The 12,235-nt window shown below is 49.2% G+C and overlaps 1 protein-coding gene across 1 annotated transcript in view; it reads right to left on the reverse strand.

The window, feature by feature from the left end:
* IGHMBP2 (immunoglobulin mu DNA binding protein 2) overlaps positions 1–12,235 on the reverse strand; it is a 91,643-nt gene that overhangs the window by 59,801 nt on the left and 19,607 nt on the right. The window lies entirely within an intron of this gene.

Raw genomic sequence — 12,235 nt, forward strand, 5'->3', positions numbered from 1 at the left:
TAGGTGAAGGGGTACAAGTTAAGTAGCCATCAACCCACAACGACTAACGGCTAACAAACAATAGATAAACGGATCACGGAGCCACCCAAGCCATCAGCAGCAATACCACGGGGATCGCCCAGCTGAAAGCAATCAGCAGAAGAATGAAAACCTGAGGATGGGCGATCCTAGAAACCCTCAACCAATGGCAGGGCAACGCATGGGACAAAGGGGGGTGACGTAACCGAGAGCGAGGGGGCGCTGACCGGCGCGGGGTATTTAAACCCCGCACCGGCGCGCTCCTGTCACTCTCAGCTTTTTCTAACAACGTTGTACCTATCCTGAAATAAACCAGAGCCTGCTTTGCAACCCAGTGTCTGAACGTTATTCAGAGGTAGGCAGCGCATGACATAAAGCTGAGAGTCATAAACTCAGCCTCGCCGAGCCCCACCGGACGACAACGAGCCGCGGGAGGAGTAGACGGCGAGAAGACCAGCAAGATGAGGCCGGAACGGCGCGGGCAAGGAGGGCGAGCCGCGCGGCAAGAGACAGAGGAGGACCGACCGAGGCCAGAGGCACCGCGGACTCCCGGAGCCATGGACGCCCGCCCCACCCGACCCGAGCCTCAGCTCCAACCCCAAGGGGAGATGGCGACGGAGGCAACCCGACCGCGGGAGGGAGCAGCACGACTTCCGAAACCAGCGGAGGACCCCGCGCCCCACATCGCACCCCAGCAACGGGCGTGGAGCGACAGCCCCACGGTGCTCGACACGGAGGAGGACGACGGAGACACCCATCAGACGGAGGAGGAAGCGGACCCGCGGCGGAGGGACGATGAACCCCCCCCCCCCGAGGACGCGCCAACGGAACCGGCCCCAGCGGCGGTGCGGGCTGTGGACGAGGAGGCACGAGCTGAACTCGCGGCCATGCGGGCTCAGCTGACGGAACTCCGGACCATGCTCCAGGCGCTTATGCCCCCCGCGCCACCCAATGACGTCCCCGCACAAGCCCACACCCCGAGCGAAGCACCGAACCCACACGAGCCAGCGGAAAGCCAGCAGACGGCACAGGCGGCCGACACCACATCCCGGGAAGCGAGAGGCGGGGCCGCGCAAAACGCCCGGGCCCCAAAGGACTTCCCCATCTTCTTCGATGGGACCCCCTCAAAACTCTCGTTTTTCGTCACCAACGCTAGGGAGTTCATGGGGAGGCACGGACACTCCTATGACTCCGAGGCCGACAAGATCGGCGCCGTGGCGATCAAACTCCAAGACAGGGCGGCGGACTGGTACGTCCAACTGTACGAGTCCAGCTCCCCCGCCCTCGCCACCTTCCCTGCTTTCATCAACGAGATGAAAAACTATTTCGAAGACCCCCTAGCCAAAGTACGGGCGAAAAGCGCACTCCAGAGACTTAAACAGGGCGCACGCACGGTCCCTGACTACGCCCTGGAGTTCAAAGCCCTCGCGGGAAAGGTCTGCGACTGGTCTGAGACCACCCTGCTGGAAATCTTCAAAAAGGGGCTCAACCGCGACGTTCTCCAATGGGCCCTCTACCGCGACGACCCAGAAACGTTACACGGGTGGATCCACCTCGCGGGGAAAGCCGAACACGCGCACCGCACCTTCCTTATGACAACCACGGAAGACACAAACTACGTCGGGAAAAAGGTACCCGCACCACACGGGGGGATGGCCGGCCCCATATACCCTAAAAAGAAGTTCAACCGGGAGCCCTGCGGGAGGTGTGGCAAATTAGGGCACAAGACGGCGGACTGCTTCGCCAACCGACCGCCGACCAGCGCGCCCAAGCCCGCCCCGAAAATTAGCCCCAAACCACCCAACCCGGGGCCGCCCCCTCACCGCCGAATGACCGTGGCCACAGCGACACCGGAAGAGGGCTGGGACGCTTACTGGGGAGAAGAGGACAATACCGACCCCGACCAGCCGGCGGGAAATGCTCCCCGCTTGCCCTGAAACGCGTGGCGAGGCAGGCGGCGGGACAGCAACGCGAACCACCTCAACGAAACGACAAAAGCTCCGTAATATTGGCAGCAATTCAACTCTCTGCCGGCAACGGAGCCACCACGGCCGCGGCACTAGTGGACTCGGGGTGCTCAAAAAACCTTATCCACCCCGACCTAGTCGCCAAACTCGAACTCCGCTGCTTCCCCCTCCCCACGCCGCTGGCATTCCACCAGCTGGACGGCTCCACAGCGGGGGGGAAACCAGCCACGCTACAAACCGAGCCGGTCACCCTGCAAATGGGCACTCACACCGAGCGCACATCGTTCGTAGTCACGCCCATCGGACGGCCCATTGCAGTCCTGGGGATGCCATGGCTCGCGAAAAACAACCCGCGGATCAACTGGGCGACCCGCACCTTCACATTCGGCGACGGCGAGTATCGAGCACCAGTACCAGCTGGCAAAAGCAACCCCACGGTAGGACGAGCGGAGGCGACCACACAAGACAACGCCGCTACCACTGCAGACCTACCGGAACAATACGCCGACTTCTCCGAGGTCTTCGGAGAAGCAGAGGCAGACCAACTACCCCCCCACCGCAAGACGGATTGCCGAATCGACCTACTGCCCGACGTCCCCCTACCTAGACCAAAGATCTATTCGATGACCCCGAAGGAGATGGCAACCCTCCGGGAGTTCATCGATAAAAACCTAGACAGGGGATTTATAGAGCCAGCATGCTCACCGGTCGGAGCCCCCGTCCTATTCCGGGAGAAGAAAGACGGGACCCTACGGCTCTGTACCGACTACCGGGGCCTAAACGCGGCTTCCCTGTCCAACAAATACCCCTTACCCCTGGTGAAGGACATGCTCGCCCACCTGTCCACGGGCAAAGTCTTTTCCAAATTGGACCTGCGCGAGGCGTACTATCGCATCCGAATCAGGGAGGGGGACGAATGGAAGACGGCGTTCAACTGCCCCCTAGGCGCTTTCCAGTACAAGGTACTGCCCTTCGGACTCGCGGGGGCCCCTGGGGTGTTCATGCAGCTCATCAATGAGGTACTGCATGAACATCTGTTTAAAGGGGTCCTGGTCTACATCGACGACGTCCTTATTTACACAAAAACATACGAGGAACACGTAACCTTAGTCAGGCAAGTCCTCGACAAGCTCAGAAGGGCGCAGCTCTATGCAAAGCCCACAAAGTGCGAGTTTCACAAAGACCGCCTAGACTATTTGGGGTATCGAATCTCCGGGGACGGCATCGAGATGGACCCCGCAAAAGTCGAAGCGGTACTAAACTGGGAGCGGCCCCGCAACAGACGGCAACTACAGAGCTTCCTGGGATTCGCGAATTTCTACAGGTCCTTCGCCCGGGGGTTCGCTGAGATAGCCCTACCCTTAACGGACCTCCTCAAAACCAAAGGGGTGGGGGACACCAGACGCGCCAAGAACCCAGGCACAGTGCTGAATTGGACTCCCGCGTGCCAGACCGCATTCGACAAGCTGAAAGCGCTGTTCACGACGGAGCCAATCCTCGCGCACCCGGACCCAGAACGGCCGTTCGTGGTCCAAGCCGACGCCTCAGACTTCTCCCTGGGAGCCATCCTCCTACAAAAAGACTCCACGGGGCTCCTGAAACCATGCGCCTACCTGTCAAGGAAGTTCTCCGAGACAGAGAGGCGATGGCACGTCTGGGAGAAAGAAGCCTTTGCGGTGAAATCGGCACTAGAAACATGGCGTCACCTACTCGAGGGAGCCACCCAACCATTCGAGGTCTGGACGGACCACCGGAACCTCGAGGCCCTACGAACGCCTAGACGCCTTAGCCCAAAACAGGTCCGATGGGCACAATTCTTCAGCCGCTTTGATTTCCAGTTGAAGTTCATGCCGGGCAAGAAGAACTTCCTGGCCGACGCCCTCTCCCGGCTGCCCCAAGACGAAGAGCCCGCCCCAGACACCATTGGGACGGTCCTATCCGCCTCGCAACTGGGGATGGCCGTGACCACCCGAAGCGGCGCACGGAGGCAGCTCGACGCTACGGCGCAGCCGACGGCGGGACAACCGGCGACGGAAAGAAGGCAACCGCAACTACCAGGGGGAATGCGCACGGACCTCGCCGCCGCCCTCAAAACCGACCCCTGGTTCCTGGCAAACCCCGACAAGGTAACGATGGCGCAAGACCTAGCATGGGGGGAAGGCAGAATCTACGTCCCGGACTCGCAACGCCAGGCGATCTTGCATAGGTCACACGACGCCAAGCAAGCGGGACACTTTGGGTTCCTCAAGACCCTACACCTAACACGGCGGCAATTCTGGTGGCCCGCGCTCAGGCGAGACGTAAAAACCTACGTGGCGTCCTGCCCAACGTGCGCTCGGGCCAAACGGGCACCAGGCAAACCCGCGGGGCTATTGCAACGGGTGGCAGAACCCTCCCGCCCATGGGAGGAAATCTCTATGGATTTTATAGTGGACCTCCCACCCAGCCAGAAGAAAACGGCCATTTGGGTGGTGAAGGACTACTTCTCAAAGCAGGCCCACTTCATCCCCTGCACGTCAGTCCCATCCTCACAACAACTAGCCAAACTCTTCCTCATCCACGTGTACAGGCTACACGGATGTCCCGCACGTGTGGTGACCGACAGGGGCACACAGTTCACCTCCAAATTCTGGCGGGCCTTCTTGAAGCTGACGGGGACCCAACAGGCCCTGTCTACGGCTTGGCATCCGCAGACGGACGGAGCCACTGAGGTTCTTAATGCCACCTTAGAGCAATTTATACGATCCTATACGAACTACCACCAGGACGACTGGGCTGAACTGCTCCCGTTCGCCGAAGTCGCATACAACAACGCCGTCCACACGAGCACGGGAAAAACCCCGTTCGAAGTAGTCTCGGGGCGCGACTTCGTCCCCATACCGGAGCTACCTCAACCCCCGGAACCCCAGGTGGACGCCAGCGACTGGGGACGGAAGATCGCGGAAGCATGGCCAGTAATCACGGCGGCGCTGAAGGAGGCACAGGCTGCTTACAAAGAGCAGGCCGACAAGCACCGGCGCCAACAACCGACGTTCCAGGCGGGGGACATGGCCTATCTCTCCACCAAGTTCCTAAAGTCAACCCAACCCTCGAAAAAACTGGGGCCTAAGTACATCGGGCCGTTCCGAGTCACGCAAATAGTGAACCCGGTAGCAATACGCCTGGACCTGCCACACAACCTCCGGAGCCTCCACCCGGTGTTCCACACCAGCCTCCTAAAACCGGCAACCACCTCCCGATGGCACCCAAGCACGCCTCAGCCCGCACCGCTTATGATCGACGGGCAACACCACTTCGAGATAAGGGACATCCTCGACTCACGCAAGCAACGAGGAACCCTACACTATCTGGTCAGGTGGAAACACTTCCCCCACCCGGAATGGGTGGCGGCGCACAACGTTAAAGCGCCTGACCTGACCAGAGCATTCCACCGGGCATACCCCGACAAACCGCAATCAAGGTCAGCAAAACCAACCCCCCCCCCCGCAGGCCTCCCCCCGCCTCCCGTGCCCCAAGGGAAGGGGCCCCCCCCAAGCCCGCGACTTGGGTGGACCTTCCCCCCCCCGGGACTCACTCCCCCCGCCCCGGGCCCACGGGGTGGTGACAAACGATCGCCAGCACCCTCCCCCCGCCCCCTGGCCGCGGGGGAGTGGCAAGCAAGTCAACAGGGCAACCTGGGGGCAACGCCCAGGAGACACAACAAAGGCGACGCACTCCAAATAAGCAAAAAAGGGCCCTACCTGGAGCTGAGCAGCACCCGACCAGCCACGCCTCTCGCCTCGCCGAACTGAGCCAAACAAACAGGGTGTGGTTGGAGCATGCGCACGCCAGGTCAGAACCCGAGCATGCGCACCATGGACACACCCTGGGAAGGCACGTGGTAGAGGGAGGAGCAAAGGGAGGGGCGACAACTACTCCGGCGGGAACTTTGAAAAAAAAAAAAAAAAAAAAAAAAAAAAAAATGGCGTTTTGACAGCTCCATGGGGGAAACCCAGAAACCCGGGGGAGAACACTATTCGGAAAGGGGGCAGTATGTCATGAGTGCCGTTGAGCTAAAGTAATCAGCGCAATGGCACTCATGACAATGACAAGGAAATAGGTGAAGGGGTACAAGTTAAGTAGCCATCAACCCACAACGACTAACGGCTAACAAACAATAGATAAACGGATCACGGAGCCACCCAAGCCATCAGCAGCAATACCACGGGGATCGCCCAGCTGAAAGCAATCAGCAGAAGAATGAAAACCTGAGGATGGGCGATCCTAGAAACCCTCAACCAATGGCAGGGCAACGCATGGGACAAAGGGGGGTGACGTGACCGAGAGCGAGGGGGCGCTGACCGGCGCGGGGTATTTAAACCCCGCACCGGCGCGCTCCTGTCACTCTCAGCTTTTTCTAACAACGTTGTACCTATCCTGAAATAAACCAGAGCCTGCTTTGCAACCCAGTGTCTGAACGTTATTCAGAGGTAGGCAGCGCATGACAGTGCCCCACTATGTGTGCATACACCCGTCTGTGTGTGTGTGACAAAGAGAGAGAGAGAGAAGGTGCTAGTAACAGGTCCCAGCTAGAACAATGAAGCTGACAGGTATGCATGTCAACAGCTGTCTTGTTTTCCTCCAACCTCATGTTTTGAGTGCCCTGTACACAACTTCAAAAGAACTGCATAAATATCTATAGCCTTATTTCTTAATTCAGGACTATTCCTTTTGTTCCCCCCAAAAAAACATTTTTCAGTGAAAAATATATCTAGGCACGGGTGCAGAGGTTTCTTGATGACAGCTGTGGGGGAGGGAGGGGAGCTGTCAATTAACATCTTGTGTAACATTTCACTTCTCCTTCTAGTATGCAGCACCAACTGGAACAGGGAGAGGGAACTTTCAGAGCAACCTCACTTTTCTAAAAATATTATATGCCATTTCATCTTTGGGTGTATTTCAGGAATTGATATTACGCCGATGTGGATATTATTGTTGCCATTATCATTATTATTATGCCATTATCATTATCCTCCTCCTCCTCCTCATCATCCCACCAACTTTTCAACTGCAAAGATAAGGCTTTTAGCTTGTTTGATGCCAGTGTTGCAGGAAGAAGCAGAACATTTGGTCTCCAAAGTCCGGAGGAAATCAGCTAAAACATAAACAGCAGTTTTATATATAGGGGGAGCAGTTGGTAAGTAGGAGTTGTTGTCATCGTTAGCTTGGCAAATGCTGTTGGAACAGGCATTTTTAATTTCAGGCTGGCAAAAGACACTAAATGGACAATTTAATTCCTCTCTGGCTACAGAAGCTGGCACATCGAAAGGGGCGGCACAGCCACTTTGCTGGACCAGGATGCCAAAAGGTTTTGCATTCTAAACAGCAAGAAAAGACCTCTCTCCCTCCAATTTTACTTCTGCTAAGAAGCCTGATTGGAATCTGGTCTGTTCTGTGGCTCTTCTACAAGCAGCAGAGAGGTTTCTCAGGCAGACTTTATTAAAAGTGACAATCTCCCTGAACTAGTAAAACAATGCAAGTAGCAGGTTTGTTTAAAATACAAAAAGCAAATTACAGATGTTTGTAAAATCATAGTAACAGCAAGTTTTATCAGAAAAGGTAAAGAATATGATAGAAAATTAACATCACCCTGTATTTTTAACTATAGATGATTTTAACTATAGATTATCCAAGCAACATTCTGTTTTTATCCTTTTTTTTGCTATGTTTGATAACGTTTTTATTTTTAAAAAGTTAGAAATTTTCTTTTAAAATTTTAAAATTTAAGAATTTTTAAGTAAATCCCCTCCTGCATATAACATCAACCTTTAAAAACTGTTGTGAACACTTGAACACATTAAAATTTCCATAATTTTAATAGTAGCTGTAGGTTTTGTTTTTTTAAAAAACATACTTCTAGTGCATTTACCATTTACCATACTTATGTTCCATTTCCTGTTGATCAGCAATTCAATGTTATAGCCCTTAGCAAAATAGTATAAATGAAAGATTCTAGCTCTTATGACAGCATGATAAACAAGCTCTGGTGCCATGGCTAAGCTATACCTTCAAAAGCTGGAAGTCCTGTACTTCATGAATGATAAAGAAGCTTTTGGCTCCACTTGGCATTTTAGACTGCATTCTAAGTTATTTACAAGATCAGATTCATTTAGCAGCCCACAAATGCAGAACGGGAGAAGGCATGCAAGGCAAGCATATAAGGTGCATATTTGCCAAATTGCATGAGTTCATAAATAATCACTAGAGAAAATTATAATGCACTTGGGATTTTTCTGCAGAACAGATTCAAGAACAAGACAGTACATCTATGACGTGAGAGATATGACAGTTTTAGTAAAACGACAGAAGCTTTTTTTTTAATCATATAAAATTAACTCAGAGATCAATTCATGGAACAAATTCCGCATTCATTCACAGCAATTATTTTGCCCTGGTATTTAGAAGACCCTTTTTCTTATTGTTCAGAATTCAGTAAAGATATGAACAATTTGTAAACTCACACTTTTACGTTTTCTCAAGAAAAGGCTGCAAATGTTCAGGAAAACAGAAACAGATGCAGTATTTACTTTGGTATCAACCCCAAAGACCTATCATGATTTATAGTAAGTTGGTTTGGGCTTTTTGTGCAGACCTTCTTTTGGACTTTACTACTTGAGTGCTACTACTACTAAAGGAAGTAGTTCTGCTTTCGGCTACGGGGCTGACATTCTGTCACTTCTGAGTGACACCAAATGTAGCTGCACACAGCTATCAGAAACATAATGCTGAAGAAAGTAATGTATGTGCACGTTCATTTGTGCATAAGCTTCAGAAAACCCTGTGCAGGCAGCAGTTCAGAAGATTAGCTGTTTCTTTTATGATCCATCCCTGTTAAGAATGTAAGAACAGCTATACAGGACCAAAGGGCTACTTAGTCCAGCATCTGCCTCTACTGTGGTGACCCAAATATCTATGGCAAGGTTAAAGCAGGACAGGAGTACAATAGTATTCTCTTGCTTCTGTTTCCCAGCTAACTTAATCAAGGCACCACATTTTAAACTTCTTCTTCCATGCATCAGGACAGAATGATTCCCAAAATCCAGCTGGAACTACTTTAAACACAGAAGAAAAAACACTGAACCAATAAAAGTAGTCCAGCACTAGTAAGTATTGTCCACTTACATTAGCCTTTACCATAGATAAAAACTCATATAAAATTGATCTGATTTTCTAGCTGGTTGGAATTCAATGTGATCAAATGACTGCTCTGGATAAGGAATATGGCACCCCAGAGCTCAAGGAATTGTCATTTCTGCTCTTAGCCAGAAGAAGTGATTCATAAAACCAACAAACACCATAAAGCAAGAGAGCAAGATCTGAGAAAAGTATTTTTCCCCCCAGAGTTTTCTAGTCAGTTTATATGGTAGAGTGCTTTAGAGCAAGCAAACAGTATAATCTTATACTCTATCATAAATCATATACTACACTAGCACCCAGAGACATTGAGAGTTGGGTGGTATACAAGTTTAATAAATTATTACTACTAATAAAAAGATAGCTGAGGAAATTGGACTGGAGCAAAGTAACTTGAGTCAAAGTCTTGGAAAAAATTCGAGTGAAAAGTCCAGGAAATGATGAAGGGAAGAGAGGCAATCTGGAGTCACCTGCTGTCCTTGATCCCTAAAGCCAGCGTTCTCTGACTTTTCTTCTGATAGTAGATCATAAGGACAAGTGGGAAGAAGAGACGGTTCAACACAAAAGAGAATCTGACAAAAGTAGAGATTGCTCTGAAGTGTACAGCAGGTTAAACAGAACAGCCTTCTTTGATATTATAAGAATTTTTCTGCCTTTATACAGATGCTGAAGTATTTTTTTTTCCTGCAGAATAAGCACATTTTGGGAAAAGTGGCAGTAGCACTGTTGTGTTTGTGCTGCTCATAGGAAAATGCTGACCTCTGGTGGTTACTCTCTTTCTATATGATTGCCTCAGCTTTCTCCAGGCTGAGCCTTCTGAGTGCAGGTAGGTTTGCTTGTTTTTAACGTAGGGGAGTTTCTAAAAGCATTCTGTCTCCTCTGTTCAGAAACCAGGAGACTGAGGGTTCTAGTCCCGCCTTAGGCCTGAAAACCGGCTGGATGACCTTGGGCCAGTCACTCTCTCTCAGCCCAACCCACCTCACAGGGTTGCTGTTGTGGAGGAAGGAGGGAGTATTAGGTATGTTCACCACCTTGAGTTATTTATAAAAATAATAAAGGCAGGGTAGAAAATAAATAAATAAATAAATACATACATACATACATAAATACATACATACATACATACATACATACATACATAGTGACCAGCCCTTATATCCATTGGTTGGCCTTTTTATTCATTGGCCTTTACACACACATTACACACACACACAATTTTAATTTGTATTAATGTATAAGCTAAAGCAGTTTGACTCACACAATATAAACCACAGTCTATGGTTTCACAGAGCGCAGTGTTTGCATTCACACAACACTAAGCAAACCATTATGTGCCATTATTATCCACCAGAAAAGAATCATTATACGACCATGACCTCTTCCTCACAGATTTTTTTTTTTTCCTTCTTCCTAGTGTTTCTCCCGCAGGTGCAGGGTCTGCTTTTTCAGGATCCATTTGATCCTGAGTTGTGACAGGAATTGACCGCTTGCTTGCTTGCTTGCTTATTTATTTTAAAAGACTTACATAGCCAGCTATATTTTTTGAGGACACTAAGTTGTTTCACTCACATCAAGGGGGAAAAAAATCTCTCTACAGATTTCAATGTAACTTAACTTATTATAATTATGTATATTACAGTTCTTTTTAACGGTAGGAATTGTGTCTCAGTAGGAATTGTGTCTGCTGGCCAACTGGCTTCTTGATAAGCACAGTATAAATGCTAGATAGACATAATCTGAGGTTTGGATTATACAACAGTCCTGGCTAACTGCTTCTGACTGTCTGTTTTCCATTAGTTGGAAAATGGACATGGAAGAAAAATAAAAGTGAAAGAAATGAAAGTAAAAATCATTGTAGGAAGAGAAACTATAAGTCCTATAAGAAAAAGTGTTAGAAGATCATGACCCAACACAAAGTAGACATAAAGACATGGATGTTGACACTGCTTGGAATTGAGTGAAAATAAGTATAATGAGTTACACTATAGGAAGAATGAAAAAGGATGTCTGATGGAATGAAGAAATTAAAAAAACTTATTAAAATGATCGTTAAAAAATGAGCTTGAGAGAGAGGTAGTCTTTAATATGTATACAAAGAAAAAAGAGTTGGCAAGAATATAGTCAGAGAGAGCTAGGAATAGTTAACATTAAAAAAAGCAGACAAAGCACAGAGTTAACTTGCTGGAAATAAAGAAATGCTTTGGAAATGGGTGAACTGGGCTAAACAAAAAGTTTTCTGAAGAGTGAATGGAACTAAAAATAAAAGTTATGGAATGATTTGGGGTGAAACTGAAATGAGGGAATGCTGAAAGAAATATTTTAGAGATTTATAAGGGACTGATAGTAGTATGTCAAAGAACAGGATTGAAATTAATGCTATTAATGTTATTATCCAAGAAAGTATTGATGAAAAGTCATAAATGCTATGAAGATGTTGGAAAATGGTAAGGATGCAGGCACTGATGATATACCTAGAAAAATGTGAAAGTAGGGTCAGGGTTTGTTTGTTCTACTTGTTTAACTTGTGAGAAGAAGGCAACTGTGTCTCACAACTGGGGGAATGCTGTTATTGTTTTCCTATACAAAGGTAGCAAGAGTGAATGCAAGAACTATGGAAAATTAGTTCCTTAAGTGTGCCTGAGAAGGAAGGCATTTTGCAGAATTCTCATTGAAAAGGTATGAGAGGTGATAATGAGCAAAATTGGAAATGCAGGGAGGCTTTGTACTAGACAGGGGACAAGCAGATCAGATTTTTGTTCTTCAGCAGGACTTGAGAAATGTATACTCTAAACGTGAAAAGTCAAGTTTATTGGACACTTGTTGATTTAAAGAAACTGGATTATAAAGTAAATAGATTTGAATTATAGAATGTATTTCCTGAGTATGGAGTTGAAAGTTTGTTGCTGAATACAGTAAAAGCAGAGTATATACTGGGACTGATGAGAATAAATGGAATGCTTAGGGAACAATACAACGCTGAGCAGGGCCAAAAACAAGGATGCATGATACCCCCTTGGCTCTTTAATGTATTTAACATAATGTTCAACGAAATCTTGTGATTACATTAGCAGCATGGG

Source organism: Candoia aspera, chromosome 1, assembly GCF_035149785.1.
Source record: "Candoia aspera isolate rCanAsp1 chromosome 1, rCanAsp1.hap2, whole genome shotgun sequence".
Classification (NCBI taxonomy): domain Eukaryota; kingdom Metazoa; phylum Chordata; class Lepidosauria; order Squamata; family Boidae; genus Candoia; species Candoia aspera.